At 43.9% G+C, this 16605-nt stretch overlaps 2 long non-coding RNA genes across 2 annotated transcripts; both read left to right on the forward strand.

The window, feature by feature from the left end:
- Positions 1-205: 205 nt before the first annotated feature.
- On the forward strand, positions 206-1926 carry LOC138647463 (uncharacterized). Its single transcript, XR_011314978.1, has 3 exons — positions 206-364; positions 1454-1510; positions 1623-1926. It is a non-coding gene; the product is annotated as an uncharacterized lncRNA (long non-coding RNA).
- Positions 1927-4677: 2751 nt separating this feature from the next.
- On the forward strand, positions 4678-6428 carry LOC138647464 (uncharacterized). The gene is made up of 3 exons (XR_011314979.1): positions 4678-4851; positions 5944-6000; positions 6113-6428. It is a non-coding gene; the product is annotated as an uncharacterized lncRNA (long non-coding RNA).
- Positions 6429-16605: the final 10177 nt, after the last annotated feature.

Below are 16605 nucleotides of genomic sequence, written 5' to 3' on the forward strand. Positions count from 1 at the left end.
AAGACGCACCTCCCCCTACCATTCCATTTTTCCGAAAAGAACCATAATATCGCCCAACTCCGGTTCCAGGTGTTAGAACAGGTAGATATCCCTAGAAGGGGTCAAAACCACATTAAAATGCTCCAGAAAAGGGAGGCATACTGGATTTATACTTTGCAGACCCTAGAACCAAAGGGATTAAACAGGGACTATGATGTTTCAGCCTTTTTGTAATATACTGTGTACATGTTTTTATCTTGTTGGTTATGTACATTGACCGTGTTTAAATATGTAGGCTTTGTTCTTAACTGTCTCACATCTCTTCCTTTACAGAACCGTTAGGTGTACCCCACGCACCGAGCACTGATCTGTCTGTCCTCACATGGTATAGTATTGCTACATGATGCCCTTTTTCCATATAGAGTGTTAGTCTGTTCTCTATATGTTGTTCCGATGTGACCACCTAGTTAGGGATCTTTTTTTACTCAGTTCGGTTATCCCTGCCACTGCTCGGATTATTCTGCAGCACCTGCCCTCAGCCCTGTCCAGCCCCCAGCACCATGCTGCAACTCCATCCTCTCTTCTTTTACATCCTGCGCTACAGCTCCTTCGGCATATGGCCTCTATTCTTACAGACATAGTCTTTTCTATACCTAGCTACTCTGCGCAGGCGCCCTTCTCCGACATTCCTCCCAGGGCTTTCCCCCTTTTGCACATGCGCGGGTGGCGCCATTCATGTGATCCTATGACGCAGCACGTCAGCTGGTCTCCAGACGGCGGGCACTTAAACCCGGAAGTGCCGCTACCTCCCAGCAGCCCCGAAAGATAGTGTCTCCTCCTGCACGGCGCCGATGCCCTCTGAGCACACAAGGTACAGCAGCGCCCTCTTCTAGCTATGCTTGCCCCTCGTCCCCTTTTTCCCTCCCCTTCCCTCTTCTTGTATTCTCCTCGGTATGGTTACCTTTTCCTGCTCCCTCTCTCCACAGCGCTATCACCATTGCGAGTGTCTCGCCTTTCAGCAGCGCTCAGTCACCGTACCTACATACTGTTCCAGGTAACTGCCATAGTTTTCATACAGGGGGGCCCTCCTGCTGTTAGCCACTTAGCCTGCGTTAGGCGCGGTGCCCTGTATTTTATCTCCATTACCTCCCTTTTACCTCCGTTTACCCTATTTCTCCTAGGCGCTTCCCTCCCGGGCTCCGTCCGATGTTGGCACCCATGTGGGCCCACATATAACTTTCGTGGCTTCCAGGTATCCTGGGGGCTGTACATATGGGGGCTCTCTACTATCCCGGTTTTATGTACTGCACTGAGGGACTGTATCTATAGATCCAGTATCGTTACATATAGCTTCATGGTGGTCACACTCACGGATAGTACGCCTATAAGGGCTCTACGCTCAGTTGCCTTGCATGATATCTGATATATGGTATTACTATGTGTTTTTTTATGTGCTCTTGTCTTTGTGTTGTAGGCACCTCACCCTGCACCTTAGTTCTGTGACCCCGTACATCGGGCCACCTCATTCGCTGTATCCTTCTTCTATTTAGGGGACGGTCTTTTTACAACCCTTTCAGGTCGTCCTTTCACTGGGACTCGATACCATCATTTGACAAACCTTTCTTTCCTATACACGTTCACAGTCCATAGCATCTCCTGAACCAGGCTCACGACCCACGGAACACCAGGCTGATTCTACTTAGTCCGCCACGGTCGTTGTCTGTCACATTTCAAGTGATGTATTTTATTCTTCCAAGCAGAATGTTGTACGCCTGTATTTACACTGTGCATCATGTATTTTGTATTTTGTCTAAACAGAATTTCTTGTATTTTTACATGTATATTTCAGTAATCCAAAAACTGTGTCTGATGAAGGTCTTGTGATTAGACCGAAAATGTTTATTGTTGAGCTGGATGCACTGAATAAACGAATTGTTCACTTCTCACCTTGCAAAAATATCTCCTGGGTGCCTAGTATTCTATTGCCTATATTTGACGGGTTGGATACCTAACTAGTGCACCTCTAAGAAGCCAAGAGTGCCGTGCTTACTATTGCTACATGCTCTATCCTTCCACGAGCACCTTGGATAATGTCAAGTGAGACCTTCTCCTTCAATGCAACAGAAGCGGCGGAAATTCTTTCCAAAGTAACCGCGCCCAGCGACTTTCTTCAGATTCCTACTCAAGAACTTAAGAATCGCGACTTGGAACGCGAGTCTAGAAGAGCCATTAACTTAGAACTACATATTATTACATTAGCTGAATACCTCCGAGTCCAGAGGATCCCACGGGGACTGCGGGTCCCTTTACAACCGACCTTCTTTAGGGAGGATAAATTCTTCTTCCTCCCATTCTTTTTTAGGGAACAACCGCGGCCGACCAAAAGGAAGACGAGGCGGGGGGGCCAATGCCGCCGGGGAACCCAGAAACCATATGGCGACACGCTCACAGGTAAGGATCTCCCCCTGGTAGTTAACATCTCATCTAAAAACCTGGACACGCATCAACTGGCCGTCCTTCAGAAGGGTTTATCATTTTGCCCTATGTATAAGTTCAACTCGTTTGAACTCAACATGGACCTCCAGAGGTTCTATCGCAACATTAGATTGCGTGTACATTTCTCAGAACAACCTGCCGTACCAAATTCTTCAAGGCAGGACAAGACCTTACTTGAACTCCGTGATCTGGGGCTACGGACTCATAGCTCGTACATGCCACCGCGGTCAAATCCACCAGTGGAAACCTTCGTTTCCCTCGTCGAGAGAGATATTCACACATTGACTCGTGAGATGGATCGGGGGAAGTTCCAGTTTCACACCAATCTCACTCATGCAGAGAGACTCTCACTGGAGCAACTTGCATCGGACAAATCTTTGATAATTAAACCAGCAGACAAGGGTGGGGCGACGGTGGTTATGGATAGGTCTGACTATCTTGAGGAGGTATTTAGACAACTGGGTGATACTACGGTGTACAAAGTAATACCACACAACCCTTTGAACCAGTTGGTCCAAAAAATCGCACCGGTCGTAGACTTCCATTTTCAAGCAGGCACTATTGATAGTAAAATGAGAGATTTCCTCATCAAAAGGGATCCCATTACGCCTACTTTTTATGTTCTGCCTAAAATACATAAAAGACTAGTCAAACCACCTGGACGACCTATAGTATCCCTGACTGATTCGGTCCTATCACCCCTCTCTATGGTACTGGAGAAAATTCTTACGCCGTTAGTTAAAACTACCCGCTCTTTCTTACTGGATACCAATGACTTCATTCAGATTATTAGATCTTTAGGCCCCATTTCCCCCACTTCCCTTTTGATTACCTGGGATGTCAACAGCCTGTATACATCAATAGTCCATGAGAAAGGCTTAGCAGCTACAGATCGACTCTTATGTGACAACAATGTAGATATCAAAATCCGTCACCTCTGTGCCGATCTTTTGGGCCTGGTGCTTAGAGATAATTACTTTATGTTCCAGGACACCTTTTATGCTCAACAACAAGGCACTGCAATGGGTGCGAACGTAGCGCCCCCGTACGCCGTAGCGTACATGGCGATTTTTGAACAGGATTTTGTTTATAATCATCACTTATTCATGGCTCACTGCAGGATGTGGCGGAGATATATCGACGATATATTCTGCATCTGGGACGGTCCTATGGAATCACTCCTATCGTTTGACCAACACATTAATGGTATCTGGCCTGAACTCAAATTCTCCATACAACAGGATACACACAGGATCAGCTTTCTGGACACCTTAATCTATAAAGAGAGGGGTGGTCATTTGGCGATCGACTTATACACCAAACCCACGGACCGCAATGGCCTACTACATTTCACTAGCTGCCACCCACCCTCCATTAAGAACTCTATTCCTAAATCACAGTTCCATAGGGTCGACAGGATAGTCTCCGATGAAAGTTTAAAAAAAACAAGACTCAATGAGATGGTACATAAATTTACTGACAGGGGGTATCCTCATGGGGTACTAACGGAGGCCAAACGCAATATGTCAAATAGCAGACCCAAGGACGATTCAAAAAGAATTCCCTTTGTCTCTACTTTTCACCCGTTCTCCGGCCTGGTACAGTCAACCATCCGGAGACACTGGAATATTCTCACCAAAAGTTATCCTAACATTACAGAGTTCAAATTGCCATTCCTGTCATGTTTTAAGCGAGCTAGGAACCTGAAGGACAGGTTAGTCAAGGCAGACGTTGGCCCGGGTACCTTGGTCCCTAAACAAACTTTCCTCCATACTCAGAGACGAGGCACATTCCCCTGCCTAAATTGTCTGCAGTGCAGCAATGTACAGAAGGGTCCCTCTGTTTTTCATCCTCAAACGGGTAAGGCTATTCCCATAAAGGGCTTCTACACCTGTGAGTCAACATTCGTGGTATACCTTATCAAATGCCCTTGCGGCTTGGCCTACGTGGGTGAGACCACACAAACAGTGAGGGATAGGGTAGCCCAACATAAGTCAACCATCCGATGTAATAAGACGCACCTCCCCCTACCATTCCATTTTTCCAAAAAGAACCATAATATCGCCCAACTCCGGTTCCAGGTGTTAGAACAGGTAGATATCCCTAGAAGGGGTCAAAACCGCATTAAAATGCTCCAGAAAAAGGAGGCATACTGGATTTATACTTTGCAGACCCTAGAACCAAAGGGATTAAACAGGGACTATGATGTTTCAGCCTTTTTGTAATATACTGTGTACATGTTTTTATCTTGTTGGTTATGTACATTGACCGTGTTTAAATATGTAGGCCTTGTTCTTAACTGTCTCACGTCTCTTCCTTTACAGAACCGTTAGGTGTACCCCACGCACCGAGCACTGATCTGTCTGTCCTCACATGGTATAGTATTGCTACATGATGCCCTTTTTCCATATAGAGTGTTAGTCTGTTCTCTATATGTTGTTCCGATGTGACCACCTAGTTAGGGACCTTTTTTTACTCAGTTCGGTTATCCCTGCCACTGCTCGGATTATTCTGCAGCACCTGCCCTCAGCCCTGTCCAGCCCCCAGCACCATGCTGCAACTCCATCCTCTCTTCTTATACATCCTGCGCTACAGCTCCTTCGGCATATGGCCTCTATTCTTACAGACATAGTCTTTTCTATACCTAGCTACTCTGCGCAGGCGCCCCATTCTCCGACATTCCTCCCAGGGCTTTCCCCCTTTTGCACATGCGCGGGTGGCGCTGTTCATGTGATCCTATGACGCAGCACGTCAGCTGGTCTCCAGACGGCGGGCACTTAAACCCGGAAGTGCCGCTACCTCCCAGCAGCCCCGAGAGATAGTGTCTCCTCCTGCACGGCGCCGATGGCCTCTGAGCACACAAGGTACAGCAGCGCCCTCTTCTAGCTATGCTTGCCCCTCGTCCCCTTTTTCCCTCCCCTTCCCTCTTCTTGTATTCTCCTCGGTATGGTTACCTTTTCCTGCTCCCTCTCTCCACAGCGCTATCACCATTGCGAGTGTCTCGCCCTTCAGCAGCGCTCAGTCACCGTACCTACATACTGTTCCAGGTAACTGCCATAGTTTTCATACAGGGGGGCCCTCCTGCTGTTAGCCACTTAGCCTGCGTTAGGCGCGGTGCCCTGTATTTTATCTCCATTACCTCCCTTTTACCTCCGTTTACCCTATTTCTCCTAGGCGCTTCCCTCCCGGGCTCCGTCCGATGTTGGCACCCATGTGGGCCCACATATAACTTTCGTGGCTTCCAGGTATCCTGGGGGTTGTACATATGGGGGGCTCTCTACTATCCCGGTTTTATGTACTGCACTGAGGGACTGTATCTATAGATCCAGTATCGTTACATATAGCTTCATGGTGGTCACACTCACGGATAGTACGCCTATAAGGGCTCTACGCTCAGTTGCCTTGCATGATATCTGATATATGGTATTACTATGTGTTTTTTTATGTGCTCTTGTCTTTGTGTTGTAGGCACCTCACCCTGCACCTTAGTTCTGTGACCCCGTACATCGGGCCACCTCATTCGCTGTATCCTTCTTCTATTTAGGGGACGGTCTTTTTACAACCCTTTCAGGTCGTCCTTTCACTGGGACTCGATACCATCATTTGACAAACCTTTCTTTCCTATACACGTTCACAGTCCATAGCATCTCCTGAACCAGGCTCACGACCCACGGAACACCAGGCCGATTCTACTTAGTCCGCCTTGGTCGTTGTCTGTCACATTTCAAGTGATGTATTTTATTCTTCCAAGCAGAATGTTGTACGCCTGTATTTACACTGTGCATCATGTATTTTGTATTTTGTCTAAACAGAATTTCTTGTATTTTTACATGTATATTTCAGTAATCCAAAAACTGTGTCTGATGAAGGTCTTGTGATTAGACCGAAAACGTTTATTGTTGAGCTGGATGCACTGAATAAACGAATTGTTCACTTCTCACCTTGCAAAAATATCTCCTGAGTGCCTAGTATTCTATTGCCTATATTTGACGGGTTGGATACCTAACTAGTGCACCTCTAAGAAGCCAAGAGTGCCGTGCTTACTATTGCTATAAATGAATGGTGCACAGTGAAGCTTCATTCTGAAATTAGATTGGACAAGAGTTGGTGTAAATCAATTTGCAGTTTCTGGTCTGTAGGCCATATCAGTAATCTCTGGTCACTGGATGGTAGCCACCTCCCTCATTCCAGCATTTATAGTTCTTCATTTGATTAGGCAGCCTGCCGCGACATTATATGTGTGTCATGCCGCAATAATGACTTTGTGTAAGGTCAGTAGATCAAAAGAAGAAAGAAATAGAAAAGTTGTATATCGGCTCTCCAACTGTTGAAAAATGTCTTGAATCAAGGTGCGGTGCATGGAGGCTCCAGACCAACTTCTTGGTGTAGAGAGAACAGCAAAATGGAAAAATTCAGCATCCGTAGGAACTGATGTAAGTATAGTAAAACATTATTTTTTTAGCAACATAGTTAAAAAAAGGGAAAAATTAAAAATCGAAACATACAAAAAGAATGAAAGGACACAGGTCTACACGTTTTAAGCATAACCGCTCTTAGTGCGAAATGTGTAGACCCATGTCCTTTTATTCTCTTTGCATGTTTTAATTTTTAATTTTTCCCTTTTTTAATTATGCTACTAATGAAATAATGTTTTATTATACTTACCTCATTTCCTGTGGATGCTGGATTTGTCCATTTTGCTGCTAGATCAAAAGAAGAACCATGGGTACCAGGATATAGGAAGCCATTCTGAGGACTCCCGTCAATTAACCACAGATTACTGACGTGGCAAATGGACCTGGTCCTGCAAATTGATTTGCTCCAACTTTAGAAGGGACCCATATTTATCATAAATTAATATGATATATTTTGGAACTACCCCCTATGGTACAAGATGCCACAGTATCCTTAAGATAAGTCATTAGTATCAGATCAGTGGGAGTCTGACACCCAGCACTCCCACTAATCAGCTGGGATTTGCTCCGGTGGCGCAGCTAATGGATGCGTGGTTGGAGTACCAGGTCCCCACTGATCTGATACTGATGATGACCTGTTCTAAGGCCTGGGTCACATAACAGTATTCTCTCTCATCCGAGATAATGGGGACGATTATGTTAATTACACTCTGATCAGAGTTCGCTCAGAGTTCGATCACAGTGTGCTATGATTTTTTCAGATGTGGAAAAATTGTTAAGAAAAACATTTTTCTTCATTCTTTCAGCCCATGTAAATCGAACTGCACTAAGATGTCGTCCGAGTGCATTCTTATTTTTTTACACTGACTCATTGACTTGAGTGCAATCAAAATATTGGATTAAAATTGAGCATGGTGCAATGTTTCCCTCCAACAGACTCTGTCCGAGAAAAAATGAGACAGATACATGGCCCCATTGAATAAAAATGGTCCGAGTGCGATCTGATGTTTTGTCAGATTACATTCAGACTGAAAATACGGTTGTCAGTGTTAGGAATGGCGGAACGCACCAAATAATAATATTAGAGAATATGAGGTGCGTTCGCAGTCTGGGGTCCGCCGTGCAGAGATGACACCTGCTGCTGAGTAATGGCGGATGGACGCTTGCTCACACGTGGGTTTGACCTCACCCAGTGTGAATGGAAGTGAACTCTGTTACTTCACAGAGTCGCCGTAAATACGCTGCACCCTTTTAGCAGTCACAGGGTGCAGCTGAAAGATACTAGTGGGATCCCTATGAAAAAACCCCACTAAACTGGTGATTGGACTCGCTCTGACCCTCGGTGGCTTTTGAGCCCGCACCTGAGGATGTCCTGAGTCAGATGCAGAGTCCAAGAGGAAGAGGGAGTTCCCACCCTACACTGACCGGCTGTGAGGAAAGCGTACTGATTGCGCACGATGCCGTACAAGCATGCACTGCGAATAGACACAGAAGCATGTGCTAAGATGCAGAAACGCGTGCTTAGCACAGATCTGCACATCTGCACAGATCTGTAGATCTGCTACAGGACCTGAGCATGTGACCCCTGAACTCCAATGGGAGGTCCTCCCGTGGGCATGCTCAGTATGGGAAAAGCGGGACTTAGTACCTTAAACGCCTGCTCGCAGCTGATCAGCACTGGCTACAAAGGCAGAGCCTGGGAAGGCAGCAGTAACCAAGCACACAGTATCAGCTTGAGCCAGACGCTGGGACCGATGTCTCCGCTGAGCAGGCTCCACTGCGAATGGAGGAGAATGGGAGAGCGCAGCAGATATGGTTCGAGATTCCCCCTGTGCAGCGATGGGAACTCGACTCCTAACAGTCTGCAGGAGCCCATGGGATAAGTCATTAATATCACATGCCTGGATAACCCTTTAAAGTTGTTTTCCCATCACAGAGCATGATAGCAAATTGGTAAGATACACCATTCCTCTCAGATCTCTGGAGATCTTGGCTACACATAATATGAAGAACTACAACACAGCTGTGTCGAAGTGAATGGGGAGACACTGCTGTACCCTAAACAACTTGTGGCAAGAAAGGGCAAATGTGCAGGGGAAAACATTTTAGGGGTGGCAGCCCTAAGCATATTTTGAGCCCCTTTCATTCTCAGAAATCATGGCTGTTACCAGAGGTTGGATCTCCACCACTTTAAAACTAATATTCTACCAAAATGCAATCTTTTATTTCTTAATGGGAAAACCCCATTAAAGGGTATGTCCATTTGATCTCCATTTTGCCATCTATATACAGTATATACAGTATACATATGACAATGTACATGGTTGACCTCCCTTCATTTTTCATATGTAACCCGATAATGCAAAGTGCATTTTTCTATTTGAAGTCCTTTTATTGCCCATCACGCTTTATTGTGTTGTTTCATTAGGACTGGATTTTCCTTTTTCTTCAAAACATCAGACATCTGGCATGTAACAGAATATTAGTTCGTTTCTCTGTCTGTAGGAATATACTCCTATCTACCAACACCTGAGTTCAAACTGTTACTAAATCCGACATCGATAAGATCCAAAGCAGCGGCATCTATTCAGCTAAGCAAGTATTGCAAAGCCGCCGTATAAGACTAAGGACTTTATTAGTTTTCCTAAGTCAGAGAACTAAGCTTTCAGAAACCTAAAGGGATGCATTAGATAAGGTAATGCTATTATGAACCCCTTCTATGAGATAGGAGTCAGAGCCGCGATAATTACAATGAGAAGTGTAATAGAAAAGTACAGATAAGAAAAGGGAAAGTAAGAAAGAATTAACTGACAAGTCAGATTTGGCATGTAATGAAATATCTTGTAGCGCAATTAATTCCCTGAATGATACCGTGGATAGGAGGCTGTCTGATTCTACATGTGGCAACTCTGTAAAATTGTGAGGCTGCTTTCCAGTTATAAAGTGATATATATGTCAGTGGATTAAGTTGGGCAAAAAATGTTCTAATTTTTCCAGGTGCATGCGGATGCTTCTCCATAAATCAGCAATGTATTACGATGCCAATGAGCTGTCCAGACAGCCGTTATGTTTTCTTAGTGAAATGATGTTTCCCCAATGCAAGTAATTCATGTATATCAGCCTGAAAAATATTGGTTAATTTTCTGGTGATACTGGCACTGGGCCTCCTCAGCTCATGGGCCATATAGCAGCAGAGTGGCCTGCCACCATTGACATTATGGCTCTGGTTGCCATGACCTTCACCTTTTAACGCCTGTACAGGGATCTGAACTTAGAACAAACAAATAAAATTAGGCGTAGCAGCTGACGAAGGACAAAGCTCCGAAACGCGCGTCGGGGTGTGCACCACACTTGAGCCGGGGACCACATCCTGATCACCATCAGGTAATGCCTATTGCTGTTAAAACACATTCTCCTTTTTTCTCATATGTACTGTGTAGTTCACATGCCCCACACATTCCTCTTATGATTACTCTTCTTAAATATATTTGGGGTTTTGACATACTGCCCCATCTATCTATTTAAATGAATGTGTTATCTGCATGTTTTATCTATAGGTTTACTCTTAAAGGGATTACAACCATGTTGCACTTAATCAATAATGTACTTTAACTAACTTTCCACCATCTTACTATTATTTCTAGGTCCATGTCTAGTGGTTTCTTTAGTTTTTCTAGGGATCTGAACTTACACGGGAACCCCTAGGCTAGGGCCACAGAGTCAGCTGCTGTTCTGTCGTGCACGCTGGCAAGAGGGATATTCAGCCAGAGGTATGAAAATTGTTAGGCAATAGAAACATTAGTAAACAAGCCAAAGTCAAAGTTAGGCACATCCATTAATGCCCAGGATCTGATACACACAACATCAGAGACAATTAGGGTATAACTAGCAGTGGGAACTGATTATCATGCGTTTAAACAGCAATGCGGCCCTACCCAAGTCTGACAACATAGTGCCCCCTCTATGGCTCAACATATTATTAAAGTTCATTCTGTGACTTCATATATTAAAAATGCTACAGCATATGAAATTATGTCATCATCACTTCGTCAGACTTTCCTGACCTCTTTCAGACCACAGAGATCAGTGATCTCTCATCTCTTTCATGTTTATCATTATAATCAATGTGAACCTACTGCCAGATCAGCCCATCTGGCATTTGCCAGAAATGCCAGATTACCAGTCCACCACTGTGTGACATACATCCTACCTTCTATATTATGTCTACCTTTTATGAAGGTTTGCATTCCCACTAGTCCTAGATGTCGGAATTTCCTTGATTAAACTTGACCTGCAAGTGGTACTAGAAGCAGTTTAATTGGAACCATTAAGAAATCTGTCTATTGTACTCAAAGTGATATAGGTTTTGAAAAACTGACCTGAGATACATTTTCTGCCCCAAGAATCCATCCATTGCTTACTTGCATGGAAAATTCACTATGACAGCTAAGTCATCACTTACACATGCTAAATTAGATCTCTTCCAAGTGTCTTGTAATGTCATTATTAGCACTCTAATACATTGACATAAAATATAGTCTTGTGAGGGAATGGACTAAAGACGCGATATAAAATGTCACACTATATTTCGATCACTTTAAAGAAAATCCTATTTTAAACAGAGAACTTGTCCCCAACCTAAGACATTTAGGATCCAGCCAATCTCTGGTCTGTGCCTTGAGCATATTTCATAGAGAAGACGTAGGAAATGGTGCGCGTTGTAAAAAACGAAGACAGTATGGTCTGATACTTCTGAACCCAAGTCGCTCTTCCCTATTTATATAATAGGCCAGGTTACAAAGTAAAAGAAATCAATATGTGTGCATTTTTTTTTTAAAGAAAACTTGTCATTGCTCTGGAAATGTCTGTTTCATGTTATGTGCACCCTGAGTATTTTTTTCTAAGTGTAAACTAAACAGAAACTCCAGATATGATATCTTTAAAAAAAAAAGAGTTGTTTTCTACCCATGAAATAAAAATTCTGGAACATCTTTTTCCCAGCTACATTGTGCTGTTCATCTGTTATTCCTTCTGGAAATATATAAATTAGTTGTCAACTGTGTTACCAGTCCAATAGTCAATGAAGTGTATTTCCATTCATCACTCACAGTATTAAACTATGCAGGGACAAGTTATGAAAAGGGAGATACAGAAATAAGCGCCATCTGTTCTCAAAGATAAAACTGTTATATATAAAGCTCCAAAGGTACAGAATAGAATTTCTTGTCCTTTTTAAAAAATAAAAAAATAAAAATATATATATATACTGTATATAAATATATACAGTTATATGAAAAAGTTTGGGCACCCCCTATTAATCTTAAGCTTAATGTTTTATAAAAATTGTATTTTTTTTGCAACAGCTATTTCAGTTTCATATATCTAATAACTGTTGGACACAGTAATGTTTCTGCCTTGAAATGAGGTTTATTGTACTAACAGAAAATGTGCAATCTGCATTCAAACAAAATTTGACAGGTGCATAAGTATGGGCACCCCACCAGAAAAGTGACATTAATATTTAGTAGATCCTCCTTTTGCAAAAATAACAGTCTCTAGTAGCTTCCTGTAGCTTTTAATGAGTTCCTGGATTCTGGATGAAGGTATTTTTGACCATTCCTCTTTACAAAACAATTCCAGTTCAGTTAAGTTTGATGGTCGCCGAGCATGGACAGCCCTCTTCAAATGATCCCACAGATGTTCAGTGATATTCAGGTCTGGGGACTGGGATGGCCATTTCAGAACAGTGTAATTGTTCCTCTGCATTAATGCCTGAGTAGATTTGGAGCGGTGTTTTGGATCATTGTCTTGCTGAAAGATCCATCCCCTGCGTAACTTCAACTTTGTCACTGATTCATGAACATTATTATCAAGAATCTGCTGATACTGAGAGGAATCCATGCGTCCCTCAACTTTAACAAGATTCCCAATGCCGGCATTGGCGACACAGCCCCAAAGCATGATGGAACCTCCACCAAATTTTACTGTGGGTAGCAAGTGTTTTTCTTGGAATGCTGTGTTTTTTGGCCACCATGCATAACGCCTTTTTGTATGACCAAACAACTCAATCTTGGTTTCATCAGTCCACAGGACCTTCTTCCAAAAAGAAATTGGCTTCTCCAAATGTGCTTTTGCAATACCTCAGCCGACTCTGTTTGTGCAGAAAAGGCTTCTTTCACATCACTCTCCCATACAGCTTCTCCTTGTGCAAAGTGCGTTGTATAGTTGACCGATGCACAGTGACACCATCTGCAGCAAGTTGATGCTGCAGCTCTCTGGAGGTGGTCTGAGGATTGTCCTTGACTGATCTCACCATTCTTCTTCTCTGCCTTTCTGATGTTTTTCTTGGCCTGCCACTTCTGGCCTTAACAAGAACTGTACCTGTGTTCTTCCATTTCCTTACTATGTTCCTCACAGTGGAAATTGACAGGTTAAATCTCTGAGACAGCTTTTTGTATCCTTCCCCTGAACAACTATGTTGAATAATCTTTGTTTTCAGATCATTAGACAGTTGTTTTCAGGAACCCATGATTCCACTCTTCAGAGGAGATTCAAACAGGAGAACAACTTGCAAGTGGCCACTTTAAGTAGCTTTTCTCATGATTGCATACACCTGGCTATGAAGTTCAAAGCTCAATGAGGTTAGAAAACCAAAAAAAGTGCTTTAGTAAGTCAGTAAAAAGTAGGTAGGAGTATTTAAAACAAGAAAATGATAAGGGTGGCCATACTTATGCGCCTGTCAAATTTTGTTTGAATGCAGATTGCACATTTTCTGTTAGTACAATAAACCTCATTTCAAGGCAGAAACATTACTGTGTCCAACAGTTATTAGATATATGAAACTGAAATAGCTGTTGCAAAAAACAATTTGTATAAAACATTAAGCTTACTTAAGCTTAAAGTGAATCATTATATATATACATGTATATAAATATTTATATACATATACCGTATATATAATGATTCAGTTTCTATACTTCAAATCTAATTTTACAGGATTGTCTCTTAGGTCCTGAAGGCTGATGTTAGAAACTATACAATTTGTTTATACTTTCTCATCTACAGATATCAGATTTGTCCAGGGGCATCTATGGACAAATCTACTATCATGGATGACACAGATGAATGTAATGCAACAGTATTCTAACCTCCCGTTTACTTCCGGTCTACAGCTTCTATGCAAAGTGATGCATCTCCATGGTTACAGACTACAAAGAAACCCTGTCTAGTCTGATACCTATGTTTTGCTAACAATCCAAATGTAAGACACTATGGTATTCATTTGTGATCTTTAACCATGTTGTTAGGGCTAGCGGAACGCACCGAGTAGAAATAGATATTTATTATAAATGGTGCGTTCGCAGCCCGGGGTCCACCGTACAGGAAGAACCTGCTGCTAGTGAATGGTGGCACAATATGGCGGTATAGACTAGCTCTGTTACCTCACAGAGCAGCCGCGAGAGGAAAGCACTGCGCCCTGTTAGCCTCACACGAGCACAAGCTTACTGCCAAGCTGATAGCAGTCTGTGGTTATACAACATGCAATCTCCTCACCGGAGAAGCCGGTATTCTAGGGGCTTATTTCAGCCGGGTCCCTGAACACACTCATACAATCTCCTCACCGGAGGTGCCGGTATTCTAGGGGCTTATTTCAGCCGGGTCCCTGAACACACTTATGCATAACCACACTGGCGCCAAGCACATATGACTTGATACTAGCGCATGGCCGTGCGGCCATGCGAGCCTTAAATAGTTGCAGCATGTTTAGGACCTTACAAAGAAGGACCAATGGAGTGCTGCAGCACCTGAGCATGTGACCCTGGATCTCCACTGAGAGATCTCGCCCTGGGCATGCTCAGAGTGCAAAGCAGGATTTAGTCCTAGCAGCTACAAGGACCTTAGCTGCAGTATCTGATCATGTGACCCTCGATCTCCACTGAGAGATCTTACTCAGGGCATGCTCAGAATGTGAAAAGCAGGACTTAGCCCCAGAAGCGTCCGCTCGCTGCTGCCCAGCACTGACTTCAATGGGAGAAGCAGGAAACGCAGCAGTAACTCTTAGCACAGAGTCAGACTGAGCGAGACGCTGGGATCGACGTCTCCGCTGAGCAGGCTCCACTGCGGCAGGAGAAGAATGGGAGACCGCAGCGGAGATGGCCCGAGATTCCCCCTGTGCAGAGGCAGGAACTCGACCCCTAACACATGTAATCACAAAGCAGGAGGATTTTTTTAAAGGTGTATTCATATTCATAGGGTAGGGAATAACCTATTAATACCATAAGGGTCCAACCGCTCTGGAACCAGTTCCATAGACAATATATGGAACTGAGGTCAAGTATGCACATCTCCACTCCATTCAAGATGAAAGTCCAGTTCTCGTAATTTCGGAGCTCCCTGCTCAAGATTATTGGGGGAGGAGAGGTTATAGATAGGAGATAACCTTGTGAATGCTGATGGTCCAACTGCTCTTGAACCAGTCCCATATACAATGGCGTGAAAGTGTACATACTTGATGTCTGCTCCATTCAAGATGAGAGCCCGACTCTAAAAATTCTGTAGCTCTGTTCTCAGGATTGCTGCAGACACTATGGATAGGAAATAACTTACTAATCGTTGGGGTCTAACTGCTCTAGAACCTGTCACATAGACAAATAATGGAGCTGAGATATGCATGCCTTACCTCTGCACCATTCAAGATTCTGAAGCCGCTCTTAGAATTGCTTCAGATGCTATCAAAAGGGAAAAACTAATTGATTTCTAGGGGTACAACTGAGCTGAAATCAGTCACATTGTCAATACATTGAGTGGTGGTCAAGACGAGAGCCCAGTTCTCATGATTCCAGAGCTTTATCCTCAGGATTGCTATGGAAAGGGATAATTTATGGATTGCAGAAGGTCCAGCCCATCTGTAGCCAATCCCATAGGCAATGAATGGAACAGATGTCAAGATGAGAGCCCAGTTCTCGTAATTTCAGAACCTCGTTCTCAGGATTTTTGGGATTGCTATGGATAGGGGATAATTTACTGATTGCTGGAGGTCCAACTCAACTTGAACCAGTTCATAGACAATTAATGGAGCAAATCTCAAGACAAGAGCCCAGTTCTTATGATTCTGGAGCCTCATTCTCAAGATTATTTGCATGGTTATGGTTAGGGTAGGGGATAACTTGCAATTCAAGAGTCACGCCGGTAACTCGCACATCTACTCAGCACTGTCCTACTCATTGCAGTCTCCTCTCTGCTTCTCCTCGTATCAGGCCATCTCGCTGAGTTGCCTTTTTCAGCACTCCTAGCACTGTTGTTTCTTTCTGCTGTTTCGACCTGGCTCTAGGGAGGCATGGCAAAACTTTGCAGGCCTTTAACCCTCTCGTTACCAACCCGGTTTGTACACCCATTCTGTCTGACCTCTCCCGTACTGACCTCAGCTTTGTATTTTGAACCTCTGCTGCCTGCCCCGACCTTGGACTGTCTGACTATGACTTTGCCTGTGCTCTATGTACCATGTATCCCTGCCTTGACCCGTTGGTCAGCTACTGCAGGTCCAGGCACTGCTCTGGAGTGGTTCCTGGTGGCTACCCTACAATTCAAACCTATCCTCACCATCAGAGGCTCTAGAGAAGATGAGGTAGCCGCTTAGTGTCATTCCTCCAGGGTAAACCTGGCCAGTGGTTGAGTGGGTACACAACCACCGTTGTCACATTTAAGAATAACCCTT

Source organism: Ranitomeya imitator, chromosome 8, assembly GCF_032444005.1.
Source record: "Ranitomeya imitator isolate aRanImi1 chromosome 8, aRanImi1.pri, whole genome shotgun sequence".
Taxonomy (NCBI): Eukaryota; Metazoa; Chordata; class Amphibia; order Anura; family Dendrobatidae; genus Ranitomeya; species Ranitomeya imitator.